We start from the raw sequence: 15,703 nt of genomic DNA on the forward strand, positions 1-15,703 counted from the left end.
TTATTATGGTCTCCTGGAAAACATCTTCCTTTATACTTTGAACTCTATTTTTAATACAAACCTGCTCTTCAGAATTTTAGAGTACAGGAGCAGTCAGCAAGAAGCAACAATGGTAGGAGAGAGAGAAAAGAGGCAAGAGGGAAAATTGCTTTCCTCGAGATCTGAAAAGATTTGAAGAAGGGAAAAGGTGCTTGAAGGATCGGGAGCTGGTGGCTGCAGCTGCAGTGGTGGGGGGGGCAGTGAAGGTGTGCAGAGCGGGGCAAAGAGAGAGCAGATGTTGTGGGGGAAAAAGTAGTGAGGAAAATGTTTCGTTCACTGACATGAGCTTCACAAGGTCTTTCACCACTGCTGGCAGAGCACTTGGGCCCAGGAGGGCCGTTTCTGATGTGGGGAAGCCTTTACTGGACCCAAGAACTTGGTGGCGTACAGCCACTGTGGAGACAGTGATACCTTATTAAATAAATTGGGTTACTGGCACTGGCTGAGTGGGGCGTGAAGGGAGATACCCACATCTTAAAGCAGCGTAATTAAGGTAAATGTTTGATTTTTTTTGTGACCCACTTTTACTTTTTATTTATTTGTTCAAGCTGCAGCTTCTCTCAAGAGCTCTGCAGTCCCAAAGCAGAGCTTTAGAGCTGACTCAGTGAATGATGTGGAGATCTGTTTTCCTTTTAGGTCCAGCACCATTAATAGGAAGCGAGGAAATGGTGAGGTGTTGGAAGCACAGTGCTCCTTGTGCCACTGGCGAGGATCTGAGCTGCACTTTGTGCTGTGTAGCCACTTGTCAGAAACCCTTAGGCTTTTTTGCTTCACAAACTGTTGGAGATGCTTGAAAATAGAGTGGTTTCCCATAGTGGTTTCATTTTTTTATTATTATCATTTTTTATGTTACCACATCCATTGCTTTCCCCCAGGTATTCTGAACACAGCCAGAAATTCATAGGGCTTGATTGCTTATTTTCACTTTTACTTTAGATCCTGGCATGGTGTCAGTGCACCAGTTGTGATTTATTAAGTCCATGCTGTTGCCTTACCAGTAAAACAGCCCAGTGTGTTTGCTTGGGACCGTTCCTACACTAAACAGAGTCCTGCTTTGCACAGCAGGCGCATATGTGTGTTTTATTTTGTCCTTTGAAGCTCTTGCTTTGCTCGCTTTTGAGGAAGACTGTGTGGCAAGGTGACAGGTGGCTTTTTCTGATATCTTGGTTCCTGTAATCATTGCATCGGGTTTTCAGTCCAGCAACAAGAGAACTTGTTAATAAACGCATATTTAAATGTCAGAGGAGAGAAGACCTGTGTAAGATGTTTGGCGATGTGATGTCCTCTGGATACCTCACCAGACCTTGAGGAACAAAGCTGGGGCTGCCCTGCCTCAATCCCCTGAAGCTCTGCGCTGAGTCTTCTGCAAGAGGAGGTGGGATTTGGGAAGTTTATTGAGTGCTGCGGGAATGCTCCTGCGGTACAGAGAGGAGAAATGAAGCTGGTGGGTTGTGTCTCTTCTGTCAACTTCCCGTCTTGATTTACAGAGCTTTCGGTGTTTTAGGGCCCCATAGCAATGTAATTCCAGATGATGCGGGGTTTGCATACTTTGGAATTTAATCCAAAGCTCTTCCCAGGTACACCGAAAGGCTCGTTATCTTTTGGAGCAGATCGAAACATTCCTTGTCAATCATTCCGTTGTAACAAAATGGAGGGATATCTGTTGCTCTGTGTGTTGCTGAAAAAAAAAATAAGGAAAAAAGGAGTAAACATTTGGAGAAAGCATTGCTTTTGGGGTCTCTGGGGTTGTTAGAAAATCCGGCTCTGAGCAGAAATAGCAGGCGCCTTCATCTCATTTGTGGAAAATGAAGAGGGGTGTGGGAGCGGGAAAACAGAATTTACTTAGAAAAATAACCATTTTCCCCCAAATTCTGCTAAGCACTTTTAAAAGCAGTTTTTAAGACCAAATTAGGGATGTGTCGTTATTCAGCGGGTGGTGGGTAGTGATTTTAAGCGCCGACTCTGGTGGCAGTGTGCCATCCTTGTGCATTTCTTCTCCCACCTGCTCCTCGCTAGCTCTGTTTGGAGGCTCTCAGTGGCATCCCTCGGAGCTCTGCGCCCCGTCCATCCGTCTGTCCCTCCCTACCTCCTCCCCGCCACCCCCTCCCCTCTCACTCTGCCTCTTTGTGCTGCGTGTTCCCTTTTCAAAAAGTAATTTCATGGCTCATGCACTTAAGATTCCATCAGAAAATCGAGCCTTTGATCAGGCAGACAGACGCCCTGCTGGGATTTCATTGGCAAATCACAATTCCCTTAATTAAGACTATGTGTCTTTATATCACTAAACTGATTCCAGCTGGGTCCCTGCTTGTTTTACATCCAGATTTACCTAGACTATGGATTCGCACCCCCTGCGACTCCAGAGGAACAAAAACCATTTAAAGACTTTCGTTCTCAGCTTCTCCCCGCGGCTGCTTGGCGTGGGCTGGGACCTGAATCTCTCCCTCGGTCTCACTTGCTCTCTTCTCCGATCTGGGAGGTACCGCGATGTGAGGGATGTGCTCTGTTTCTCTCCAGTGCCTGGAAGCTGAGAATCAGTGGTGCGAAGGGAATTAAACTTGCCTGGTTTGTTGTTTTTTTTCAGAAGCCATGTTTTCGCTGAGAGTCAAGGAGGTGCCAAAACCCGGCACAGAGTTTTCCCCTCCTTCCCCGCTTCCTTTAGCTATCGGTTAAAGATGAAGCAGGTTAAGAGTGCTCACTTATGGTAATCACAGGTCCTGCGTAGGAGAGGCCTTGGTGACATTTCTGCTGTGCTGGGTTTGCTGGTCGCATTAGTCATGCCGAGCCAAACATTCCTCTGGAGACAAGGACACAAGCAGCGAGTGCTGCCTTGAAAGCGTGTGGTCTGCTCTGGCCAAAGAGATAACGCTGTGGGGGGAGTTTCCATGGGCAATGCTGATTTTCCCTCAGTCATCTGCATTTTCCCTTCCTCCCTCTTGATTTCTTAATTTCCTCGTCTTTGCTGAGCAGCGCCCCGACACCCTCTGCAGGGAGGGGAAGCCTGCAGAGCAGCCCACCAGCGGCGCTCCTTCCAGGGGTGGCAGTGAGCACAGGGCTGCCATGGGGCAGCACCGAGCCTCTGACCCCATGCTGGGAGCCGAGCCCGTCCGCCCCACAGCGCTGCTGTCTGCCTGGGGAAAAAGGAGCTTCAGCAGGGGGGCTGTTCGACACCAAGCCCCGGTGCTACCGGTGTCTTTGCAGAGCACCAAAGAGCAAAATGCAGAGGTGTCCTCCGGAGCAAATCCCTTCGGGCATCATCAAAGCCGTCCGTGGGGGGACAACGGGGACCAACAAATGTACCCAAGGTTTGAGGGTCGTGCCCGAGCTGTAGCTGCAGGTGGGTGCAGTCAGACCTGCAGTGGCTGTCCCCTTGTAGGGCCCAGGAGGTGCCGCCCCGGTGTCCCTCCAGGTGACAGCTCTGCGGCCACAAGAGCTGCAGAGCAACCTGGCTGCCGGCTGAACAGCACCGAGTACTGCTGCAGCACGTGGGAGGCTGCTGGCTGCTAACGCAGTCGTGCTTAAAACTAAGAAATAGCCAGAAAACAGGGAGGCCTTAACAGCCAGCAAGCCCTGACTGGGTGTTCCCAAAGGCGAGCTGCCTGCTTAGTAAGTGAGCCCAAGGTCTCGACTCAGGAAACATCCTCTTCCACGAACGGCTTTGTCTTCAGGTATACTGTATGGAAATCCTCACTTGAAAATACCTACTTAATGATGTGCCAGCAGAGCTTCAGCTCGTGTCTCAGGGATGTGGTGACTTTGTAATGGGCCCTGACAGGGCTTTGCTTTAAAGGGGCTTTGTGTTAAGGGTCTGGCATAAGTCCAGCTGTTCCTCCCGGCTAGAGGAGGGTTGGGTTGGTTCAGGCAAACAGGCTCCAGCCTGAGCTAAAACTTCTTTAGCTCCTCGCATGCTAATAAAGCTGTCCACTGCAAAACCCTAATAGGACTTTGCAGTTGGATGGGTCTTTGATTTGAAGATCCCAAAGCTCTTTATAACAAAAACTGCTGATTATGATTCCATGGTAAGACCAGATTAGATCAAAAGGGGGTTCAGGATCTCCATTTTGTTTGAGAGACAGAACAAATCTATCCCAGATGTACAGAAAATACATTCTGTGATTAGAATATGAATTTTATGAGCCTTTATAAGTAAATTGATAATTAATTTTTTCATTAAAATTAATTAAAAATCTCATACTTTATAGCACATTAACATCTATGTTTGTCTTGTCCCGAGTCATCTTAATGGAATGATAGAGAAGCGTCAAACTTATATATAGTTAAAATTAATTGAAATCTTGCTCATAGCCTCTATGTGGAGAAATTAGGGTGTAATTAAGCTGTCAATGATTGCTGTGTCTAGATGCTATGGTTATCGAAGTCCGTGTCAGTCGCAGGTCCCTTGGAGGTGCAGACAGACAAAGGAACCCAAATATTCACCTCATTTCCTCCGTGGCTCATTGAACACGGCCAGCGGTGGGCTGCAGGGCCTCGGTGGCACTGGGGATGCCCCTGCCCTGCAAGAAGAGGTCTTGGTTGGCAGTGGCATGTCCAGACCCAGAAACCCTCCATGGCTGGGGGATGGCTCAGGCTAGGGCAGTGACCTGGGGCACGGCAGCCTGGAGCACAGGGCCGTCGCAGCCCAGCTGAGCATCCCCCGCACTCCTTGCTACTGTGGTAGGCTCATGTACAGAGCCCCTAGGCCAAAATGTTGGTTGAAGCTGAAAAGCCAAAGTCACTAACTTGCTTTGGCTGTGTGACACTGCAGTGACACAGGGAACATGTCCTAAGAAGGGTTAAATTAGGGCTGATGTAACACTGGTACTTCAGGCCTTCAAGCCGTTAGAAATATCAGATGGCAGGGTTCCCTTTGGCTTTCCTATAAAACTCGTTAAACAATTTAAAAATATAATTAAAACAAGCACAGGAAGAAAATTTCTAATCAAAATATTATGTTCGAGTTGTGGTTAAGAGTATCAGTAACTTATGGGTAAAAGTAGTAGAGGACAATATAAAACGGTAGAAGTCCAGGATATTCATAGCTGAGTTTATGTATAAGAAAAAGCAACTACATTAGGGTAAGAAATGCAGAGACAAGGCACCCAAGTTGTCTTACCTCAGCCCTGTAGAGATGCCACAAACGGAAAAAGTGGAAAAACAATGATGTAGCGTTTTACAAGTTAAATCTCATCTGGGATCATGAAGACCTGTGTCACTCCTGTCCACAGTGAGCAGTAATCATTGCATCTGGCCACTGACTTCCCTAAAATTTTCTTTTGACCTGCAGAGGAGCCTGATACCTGACTACTGCTTTCGAGATGCCTTAAAAGTCACCGGGAGGGTGTTCAGATGTGTCGACCTAGAGAGAGAGAGAAAGGAGATGGGAGGAAATTACAGGGGAATGGAAGAGAGGAAGGGAGGTGTGCATTCAGAAATGAGGAGCAAGAGGTGATGAGAAACCAGAGTGGCACAGGGCAGAGAGGAACACGTAGAGAAAAGAAGGGGATTGGCACTGAGACGGCTGCGAAGGGACAGGAGGAAAGATGGGGAAATAGCTGGAGGGGGGTGGGTTGGCAGCCGTAAGGGGAAGGGTGGTGTATTTTCTTAAAGCAGAGCTGTTTTCATGCACTGGACATGCTTGGGGGCTTCTCGCTGGATAAGCTGCAGTTAGAGGGAAGGCGAATGGGCTCCTGGACCCTGATAAAGTGGATCCCATCTTTTGGGGCAGGATAGGTTATTTTAAAGGGCATATTGCTGTCAGTTGAGGTGTAGCCATCTGTCTTCTGCTCTGTTGCTAATAACTAAGGGGAAAGGGAGGTAAATCATGACCGTAGCCCAGCGGAGTGCAGCAGGAATGAATTCTGGCACCTGTGGGCATTCGCTTTCTGACAGAGCATAAGCTTTCTGGAAATTTTTTCTTATTACACGTACATGAGCACTATATGACCAGGAAGAAAGCTGTTCTCTCCCAATCAAAAGATGTTTTTTTCCATCTATCACAAGTGTATTTACTGTATCTGTCTTCTGCTCTGTGCGGCGCTGAGGCGTGTGTTTTGATATGCAAAAGTAGCAGACCTGCCTGCAATCTTTTCATTACCTTTTGGTATTTCAGACTGCATGATGAGATCAAAGAGGTTAACTGAATTAGGCATCTCCTAAGCACAGCATTTTGGAAACGTGCGACTGTTAGCAATGCACAGTGGGCCTTTCCCTTCATTTGTTCCCCCCTCCTTCACATATGTACCCATCACAGCTTCAAACGCTGCATCAGATCTGGAGAGACCCATTAGGAAGTGTGCAAACCAGCCAATACAGGCGAGCTGAAAAGCTTCTTAAATGTGAGAAAATATGCTACAAGGATTTTAGATCCCAAATCAATTGCATCACTCGTGGGTAGGCACAAAATGAAACCATATGTTATCTTAGAAACAAAATATTTGAGAATTAATTCCTTTTTTACACACCCATCAAAGCTTGGCTTCCAATTTTAGCCTTCCCATTCCTGCCAGGGTTATTATTAGCCCTCTGCCACCACTCAGGTGCTGCAGGGTGGACAGGGCTGCTGAAATAAAGGGCTTTCTGGCTGGAAAGGCAAAGTGAATAAAACAGCATGGTGGAAGGGCTGCAGGTGGCTTTCAGAAGTTTTTTTTTCAGCAAAATGAACAACAATTTATTTTGGAGCAGCCAAGAGAATTTTGGCTGAATTGAAATGCTTTGATTGCCTTATTTAACCCTTCTGAATCCTTTTGCCTTTTTCTTTTTAATTAAGTGCGTTTTTAAAAAAGGCTGTCTTGAAATGAAAAGTCAGAAAGTTGTATTCCAAGAAAACTCTTTTTTTTTTTTTTAAATATGGAACATACCAGCATTTTTATGCAATACTCAAATTTCCTTCTTTTTTAGCATCCACAGAACCAGTAGACAACAGCATTAAGCAGATAACTACACAGACATTTTGTGGCATGGCTTTTGGGGAACCTCATCACTCCCCACCACCACCAACTGCCCTGATTCTGAGCTGATCACGTTGATTCAGGATTGGGCCTTGTCTTCTAATTCTCAAAGAAGTTTTGGAGTAAGGGGCAGGGGATGGCGCATCTGGCCAAATGGAGGAAGTCCTGAGCCTCATCCTGCTACCATCCCATGGCCACGGCTGAGCCCTGCACAAATGAGAACAGCCTCGAGGCTGCTCTGGTGGTGGGTGAGGGGGAGCAGGCCACATGCTGCACTACAGCATCAGGGCAATGTCAGGAAAATGTCAAGGCAGTTTGGCAGTCAGCTTCCAGCTTGCGCTTCAGACATCTCTGATCTACCTCTGCAGCCTTTAAGGTGAGTGAGTAAAGACACCCCTGTGGTATGGTGGGCTTTCTGACTTGGGACTTCACTGGGCCATCCCCCAGTGAGAGACATAAGATAGTTGCCCCTTCCATAAAGAATGGTCCCTTGGGTACACGTGTTGGAGCACCACGCATCCTGTATCAGTGTTTGTAGACTTGGAAGGTTTGAGCCTTGGAGGCTCAGTCCTGGCACACAGAAATCAGGTGTGTGTTTCATGGAGCAGGGTTTGATCACTTAACTGTCTGGTCATGCCAGTGTGCTTGTGAGTAATTCAACTTGATATGGAGCATAACTGGAGTTGCTTGACATTTCTACCAAGTACAGGATCCAATTACAGAGTTATTTTTTTTTTTTCTCAGTAAAACCAGAGGGTTAGTTTCACAGCAAGTCCTTCTAGATCTGAGCGGTTTTCTAAAACTTTGCTGTCAAACATAGTATTTATTAGAGTTGTGCACAAACACCTGATGTTGTGAAGAACATTGTGGGAAGTCAGAGAAGTGAACGAGGCCTCTGGGGACAGGGGACTGGCTGCTGAGGCGGGGTCGTCTACAAAACTGGGAATGAGCAGACTTGAGGAGAAAGTTTTGAACAAACATTTATGTGCTGTTCCTCTCTGTGTTACCAGCACAGATGAAACAAGGCAGGGGCTCTCTCTGTCCTTTGCCGTGTGTGAAAACCCTACCTGCTTGCTGAGCTGTGGCCAAACAATGACTTAAGTCCCTCTCTTTTTGTCTGATGAGACCAGGTAGTCTCACATGCCAAGTTGGATCCTACCAGTTACTTTAGATGAAGCATGTGTTGCCAGAAGCAGTCAGGGCTAAAAATGGTATCCTGGCTTCGGGAGCAACTTATGCTGCTCCCTCGAGTCTGACAGGTGAAGGACTTCAGATCAAGCACAGCGTGGTGAAATCCAGCATGCTCTCTGCCACCACTGCTGGACACCCTGCACTTCCGACCCCCATTATCCTCCCAGTCCCATCAAGCACAACCCTGTCCAGATGTCATACTGGTAGCCATCAGCTCCATCCTGCAGTTGCACAAACATCCATGTGTGGTCCGGCCTTGGCCGCAGTCCCCTGCCTAGCAGTGACATTACTTCGGAAAGGTCTTAGGTTTCACATTGCCCGTGAGCGTGGTTAATACAGCGAACCAGCAGCTACCCTACTATTATTTCTTCAGCACAGAAACACTTCAGCAAAAATGCCTAAAAAAGGCTGACTTTTTCAACAGGCACACTATTCCCAGCCTGTGCAAAGACCCAGCTTTCTGAGGTGGTGCTTTCAGTGTCAGTCCACCTCCCCCACTAGCATTTAGGAGTTCATTAGAGCTTTTTGGGGTTCCACATTTGGCTCTGTATTTCTGGAGGTGGGAAGAACATGCAGCAGTAATCTGGACCTGGAGGCAGAAACCAGACATAGCCTAACAAAGGAATAGGATTGCCTTTCTAACATTGGGGGTTAACTAACTACCAGAGCAAACCACCAAGTTCAACATTTTTCTCATCTTCGTCTTGTCATGTGGCAATTGGATCCCTTTCTGGAAGTTAGTTTTCAGCCCAATATTGTTGGATACAATACAGATATAACCTGGGAAAGGTGTACGGTGTGTGATATACACCCAGACTCGCTGACCCAGTCTGCGCAGTGCTGTTTTGTGTCGAAATACCTTGAAAAGTACATTCAAAGCTGCTCCACAAAACAGAGTTAGAAAGTAGTTGTTTCCCTGGGGCTGATCACATTGGCGGAAATACTGGAAGATTCCTTGTTAGAGCAACTGCCGAGCCCTGTGACATCTGATGCTAACCACAGAGTTTGCACAGACTGAATGCCGCGTCCCATTTCCCTTCTGCTAGGAAAGACTTCCCCTAAATTTGCCATGTGAGGAAGCATCTCAGGCTAGACTGGGCTTAATGGGTGCCTCAGGCTCTTTTTCTGAGCACATATTTGCTGGGGTACATCCAGCTGTGGACACACTTTTCCTTTTTGCCGTGCGTAACATCTGTGCAGTGGGCTTTTGTTTGGCTGGTTGGCACTTCTCTTCTCCTTCCCCCAAGCTGCTTTGGCTGCTCACCCAGCTTTTTACCAAATTGCAAATTTATATTCCTTCTGCTTTCAGCAGGCCCATATGTGGAACTGTCAAAATGTCACTGGCATCAATTGTGAAAGGTTAGTGCCACATTATAGTCAGCGAGCTTATTAACAGGGAAATGATTGGGTTTTGGAGAGGGGGAGGGAAGGACAAATGGGAATCCATTTTCCAGGCACCTGCTTCTCCTGCTAAACATTTCTGCTTGTCACATGTATGTTTTCAGACAGTGCTTTCCATCTGCATGGGAAAAAATAACAGCTAGAGACCCCGGGAAGAACAAGGCTGCTCCTTGTGAGATCTCAAGAAAGCTGGGCAGGGGGAGATGGAGAGGCAACGAGAGCAAATTGGTGAAATCTGTTCTGGTCCTGTGTGGCAGGACACATTTGTGTTCACTGACCCAGTGACTAGAGATGGGATCATGCTGCAGAACTTGTGTCTGGTGTGGGCCTGGTGTCGGACTGGGAGATGCTGGTGGGTTCCATGATTTCAGCTGGGCCCAAGAAGAACTCATGACATCTGGTTGCTCCTCAAGTCTACGGGTGCCTGTATACAGAGGAGAGCTTCCATTTTGCTGATTTTCATCTCTATGCTTTTCCAGATTTAATCAGATTGCATACAAAATCACCACTGAAAAAAATTTCTGTATCCTGCAACAAAGTATTTATCTGTCCAAGGCATTTTTGTGGCTTCTGTCACATTCACTGCAGAAAACCTAGCTCAGAATCTTTAATATATTAATCCTCAAAATGGCCCTGCGAGATGAGATTATCTTAGTTTATGAGAACTGAGGCACAGAAAGTCTGATTTTTATTTAAATTTTTTTTTTTTTTTTTTTGCAATGCAAGTCTGTGAGACAGCAGAGAGTAGTATCTGGATCTTTGTAGACTCTCCACTAGTGTCTTGATCGATGAGTCATCCTTCTCATGCCTTGCCTTTGTCCTTTGACTTTTTCACCTTGTTCTTTCAAAGTCAACCTAATGTCTACCCGTAAGCACTAGATCCATCTACTAGACAGGGAAAAGGAGGAAGAGGAAGTGGAGGAGGAGGAGGAGGAGGAGGAGGAGGAGGAGGAGAAGGAGGAGGAGGAGGAGGAGGAGGAGGAGGAGGAGGAGGAGGAGGAGGAGGAGGAGGAGGAGGAGGAGGAGTGCCCAGATTCTACCTAAAGGTTAAATCTGTGTTGCACTGTTACTCTGCAAATAGAGCGAAAATGCAGAGTAGGTGCTCATCTGTTGGATTTGTCTGGAGCTGCTGTTTCAGAGGAACCCCTGCCAGGATTTTGGACTGCAGCTTGCAGCCAGCACCAACCTGACCTAAATTCAGACCAGTGACCTCAAGGTGAAATCCAACAGAATCTGTAGCTGAGCCTCTGGGGCACCACTCTTCATTTTCTCCTGATTACTCCCTTTCTGACACAGCAGAAAAGGCCGTTTAGGTGGCCTACAATGTAGTGCTGGGGGGGTAGTACATTCCTGACCTTTTCTGTAGTAATGCTCTTGAAAATGAGGCGGAAAAAAAGGGAATGAATATTAATAATCGGATTGTCCCGGGGACTTTTCACTGGAGACGAAGCCCATTGTGTAGTGGAATTAGAGCGCGCACCACACGCAGGTGCCTCTTTGTTGCTCCCTGAATGTTGCTGGTAGGTGAAATTTAATTTAATCACTCATGACAAAAAAAAAATAAAATAAAATAAAAATGGAGATTTGGTGGCCTCCAATGGACAGAGGCGGTGAGAGGCCCCTCTCGCACAAGGCAGGAGCTTCCCTGCTCCCCCCACACTCCTGCCCTTCGCTCTGTACGTGAGGTGATGGCCAACATGTGGGAGCCTTGGGAGCAGGGCACTAGCACACAGCAAGGCCGAGCCTCGGGAGGGCATGACACGAAACATGGGTCAGTGTGTGGACGTCTCCTCTTGCCCCAGGTCTTCTCTGCAACCCCTGTGAGGGCAGCCTCCCCAAACCCCACTGACTGCTCGGCGGTGAGCTCTCCGGCTGCGGCAGCTCAGTTTAACGCCAGAGGTAGCAGCCGCGCTTATGTGGCTTTCTGGAGGTGCATGGCCCTGTTTGCTAGGTGCTGCCCAGAAGGGACGGAGGTGTCTGACAAAATTGCTGAAGGTCTGATTCTCCAGCAGGGACTGAGGAAGGTGGTGATGTCCCCAGTGACATGGGCATCGCAGCCCTTCGGGCTTGCTGCCACAGCACCAGGCCGCAGAGGGCCCTCCGGGCCCCGTCCCTGGCAGCAGGCTGGGCTGCCTCCTTCAGGCTCCAGAGGCCCGCCGGCAGAAAATCTGAGCTCAAAACTGGAGTTTTGAGCAATTAGCAGCCATTCCCCCACCTCCTTCTCGTGCCAAGCGGAATTTTAATGTACTTCCAACTTCTCTTTTTAGCACGCACAAAGAAAAAAGAAAAAAATTAATAATCATCTATAAGAGAAGTTCTTTTCAGACAAATGGAGAAGCATTCAATGCTGATATATATTTTCCCCCCCTTTTCAATGGTATCTATTTAAATGCAGATTTTCTGGTTTCCTATGTGGAGCCTGGAAGAAACGCCTTTCAATTTAAATGTTAATAGAAGAGTAAACTTCAAAATCAGAATTTCTCCATAAGGGAGTATTTTCTCATAGCTTTAAATGTCTTTCTGTATCTCTTCCCTCCTTCTCCCCCATCCTCTTTCCTCTCTTCCCAGCCCCCAGCCCGGCTTCACTTGCATTAAACACTCTTTTTTAAAAACCAAGAATAGACCTTTCAGAGTTCCTGAATTAAAACGTTTAATGCCGGGGTCTGTGGAATGAGTAAGTTTGAGCGGAGTGCTGGGGCACTGAGAAAGCAGAGGTATCATCCCTCCACCTCCAGCCTTTTTCATCCCAGACAATTATCAAACGTGCTGCTCTGAATGCTTTATGATGGGATTATTCTCAGGCTTGTGCTGCGTAATATTGCACCAGAGGTTGGGACAGGGGGCAGAAAAGCTTTAGGATAATGTTTTAGTCACTCCTGAATGTGAGCAAGGTTTTGGTGGTGGGGTGGGTTGGGCAGCAGGGGAGGGAAGTCAAATGCAGCAAGAAGGTGGTAAAACAGGGGAGGTCTTAGCAAGTCTCTCTCTGTATTACATCTCCTGCTCCTCTTGTGGTCCTCTCTTGTGGACCTCCAGCCTCATTTATCTTCAGGATGAGCTTAGGCTAAATCTGTGTTTTACAAAAGGCTCTTAACACTGCCTGATGATGGGATTTTACATACAGTTATTTCTTGCTTCCTGTCACACCCCATTTGTCATCTTTAATACAAACTTTACTTCAATTTTCCTAATCACTCTCTTCCATTCTCCATCTGTTATTTGTCCTCTCTTCTCACTGAAAGAAAAAAGGGGACAAGATGTGTTTCCATTTCTTCTACCTCCTTCTGGCCACCTTTGCAAGAAGTGGTTCAAGAGATTCTAACTGAAGCTTAAATTTAAGTGCAATTTTGAAAATTTTAGTTTAGTGAAGGAATTCCTTCCAAAGATGAGACCCCGTCCTCGTGGGAGCCAGCACTGTGATGTGGTAGCATAGCTTTTCCATTTGTTCTGCCCACTTCCAGTGCTGCTGCATTGGCTGGAGCAGTCACTGCTGAGTTGGACCCGTAGATAATCCAGTGGTGACTGGCACATAAAAAGCCATGTAACGGGGCAAAGTGTGCTCCCTGTGGAAGCAGGCTTCTGTAAACTAGACAATAAAGCCATGACTATATATAATAGGGTATAGAGCTTCCTGTATCCAGATTATTTTTACACAACTGTTACTGTACTCTGTACATCATTATTATCTGAATGCCTCTGAAAAAAAGTGGTGAATCAGCCTGCATGGCACCTCTGGGAGATGGGAGAAAGTCTGATTTTCAGAGAAAAGCTTTGGAACACCCAACCCTGCCACATATTTCAAGGAAAACAGCTCTCTGAGCACTTCACACAGATGCACAGTCCTTTGCAGGTAGGCATGCTGGAGAGACAACTTGTCCCAAGTGTCTCTAGGTCTCACGGCTCTGATCTGATGAAGTCCCCCAGTTCGTTTTGAAATTGAGCAGAAGGCATTTTATTATGTGTGCCTGAAATTCTTCAACACTTGCATAATCCATGAGAGCTGTGTAATGAAAAGGCTCTTGGCATGACTCAGGCTGGGAAATGTTTGCTTTGTGTGGCCTCACCTAGCAGGAGCAGGAAGGATTAAAGTTATAAATATGCAGAAGGATGGCCAAAAATGCAGATGCCTCAGAGTTTCTTCCCTATTTCTGAGGAATGAAGAAGGGAGAGGAAGGATGAAAGGGTTGACTGGTCAAATTGCAAATGTACTCTGCTGGGACCGAAGCTTGGAAATGTTCCTAGATGATCACATATTGCAGTGCTAAAATTCTGGATAGTAAATCTGGAGAGAGAAAGACTATTTGAAACCGGCTCTTGAACATCTCTGGTTAAGTGGAAATCATCAACTTTAGGTACTTTCTGAAAAGGAAAAAAAAAAAAAAAGAAGAAGAAAAAAAAGGAGGAGAGGGAAGGAATGGCATGATTTGGGTTAGGGTGGAATGGAATGGAATGGAATGGAATGGAATGGAATGGAATGGAATGGAATGGAATGGAATGGAATGGAATGGAATGGAATGGAATGGAATAGAATAGAATAGAATAGAATAGAATAGAATAGAATAGAATAGAATAGAATAGAATAGAATAGAATAGAATAGAATAGAATAATGCTTTGGCAGAGGCTTAGCTGTGCTGAGCCCACTACATCAGGGGTTATAAGGGCAAAGCTTATGTTTCCTTCCCAGCCTGCTGTCACTCAGAGATGAGTAGCAACATAGCAGATAATAAAAAATCTCTTTTCCTCTCTGACCAAATGTTCTTTTTCAGCAGAAGGGGAAGAAAGATTGGAGCTAAAGGCTGAACCATTCTACATGATGATATTCACAGCTGTCTTTCTCCAAAGACCTAACATAAATTTTCTGTCTTCTACAGTAAACCTCTACATCAGATCAGAACTGCATCTAATGCGTTAAAATTCCATTGTATAAAAGCCTCCTTTACACATCCACCTCTCTAATATCCATATCATAAAGTTTCTTGAATACAAATCCATCTTTTCAGCCTCATACAAGACACTTTTTCTCACCTATCTTTTTTCACCAGCACTTAAACAAGGTTTGTCTCCTTCTTTCTCTACTGCCTCCTTAAATCTCTCTCCTATTATCTAGTGGTTCTCTTTTGTCTTCTCTCTGCTCTGCACAAGCAAAAAGCAAGAGTAAGGTCAGGGCTTGATATTCAAGCTCCAGATGGTGCTTTCAGCCACTGCAGAATTTCTTAGACTTCAGTAGTTACCCCAAATACCGGAGGAATTGCTTTCAGAAAGTACCACACTGTGTGACTTGGTTTGGGATGTCCCCTCCCCCTCCGGTGCTTCATGAGAAGGTTCACTGGGGACTAGAAATTGCACAGCCATGTGGGGGTTGCTGTCTCAGCACGAATCTCTGAAGGCGTCAGCCTTTGAACAAGACAGGACTCCATTCTCCCTCCGATGAACTGCTCACCCAACTCTGAAGTCACTGGGATTTCTTACGAATGAAGGCAGGCTGAAGTGCCAGCAGCATGCAGCTGGCACCAACCTTTTGTGATTGTTTCTGTCTTAAATAACTATAAAATGCTTAAGAACTCTGATGGAGGAAATCCAGACAGATTGTCTGTCCTGACAAGAACAAATCGTGTGTCAGGATGTTCATTCTACATCCTGTCCTGAGTAACACGTTGACTAGTGGCGACCACAGCCAGGGACAAGTGTCTGTGAAGTTTCTTATTGACATTTCCATATAGGTGGGTTCATACATGCTGGTAGCCAAACGATTTATCACGCAAAAAACTCTATTCCAGAGAAGGGGATGGGATTTTCTGGTTTAGGAGAAATTATACGTATATCTTAGTTTGTGAAACAAAGGCTCACCGAAGTCCTTTGGAGTATCAATAGTTAGATATTTATTTATTTATTTTTGTGAGGACCTTCTGCTGCTCTTTCTCTCATTTTTGAGGGTTGTGTTTTAGTGTATGTGTTTGTGACATGTATTTCTGAATCACTCTGGTGGAGAGTACATGCATATACTGTTACTTCTGTTGAAGTGGGTCATAATCATTGTGATGGCGTTACAGTAATCTTCAAACTGGAGACTGGGTTGCCACAAAATTCAGGAGAAGCACTCAGAGATTTTAACTGAGTCTCAGGTAGA

General features: G+C 46.2%; 2 protein-coding genes across 5 annotated transcripts in view; one reads left to right on the forward strand and one right to left on the reverse strand.

Annotated features, from left to right (window-relative positions):
* Positions 1-13,417, reverse strand: part of BRAF (B-Raf proto-oncogene, serine/threonine kinase) — a 296,643-nt gene extending 283,226 nt beyond the window's left edge. The window contains exon 1 of the mRNA XM_083832332.1: positions 13,411-13,417. The gene's annotated coding sequence lies outside the window, so the exon portion shown is untranslated. The remainder of the gene's footprint in view (positions 1-13,410) is intronic.
* Positions 1-15,703, forward strand: part of TMEM178B (transmembrane protein 178B) — a 220,824-nt gene that overhangs the window by 165,149 nt on the left and 39,972 nt on the right. The window lies entirely within an intron of this gene.

The sequence above is a fragment of the Anser anser genome (assembly GCF_964211835.1).
Source record: "Anser anser genome assembly, chromosome: 1".
Lineage (NCBI taxonomy): Eukaryota > Metazoa > Chordata > Aves > Anseriformes > Anatidae > Anser > Anser anser.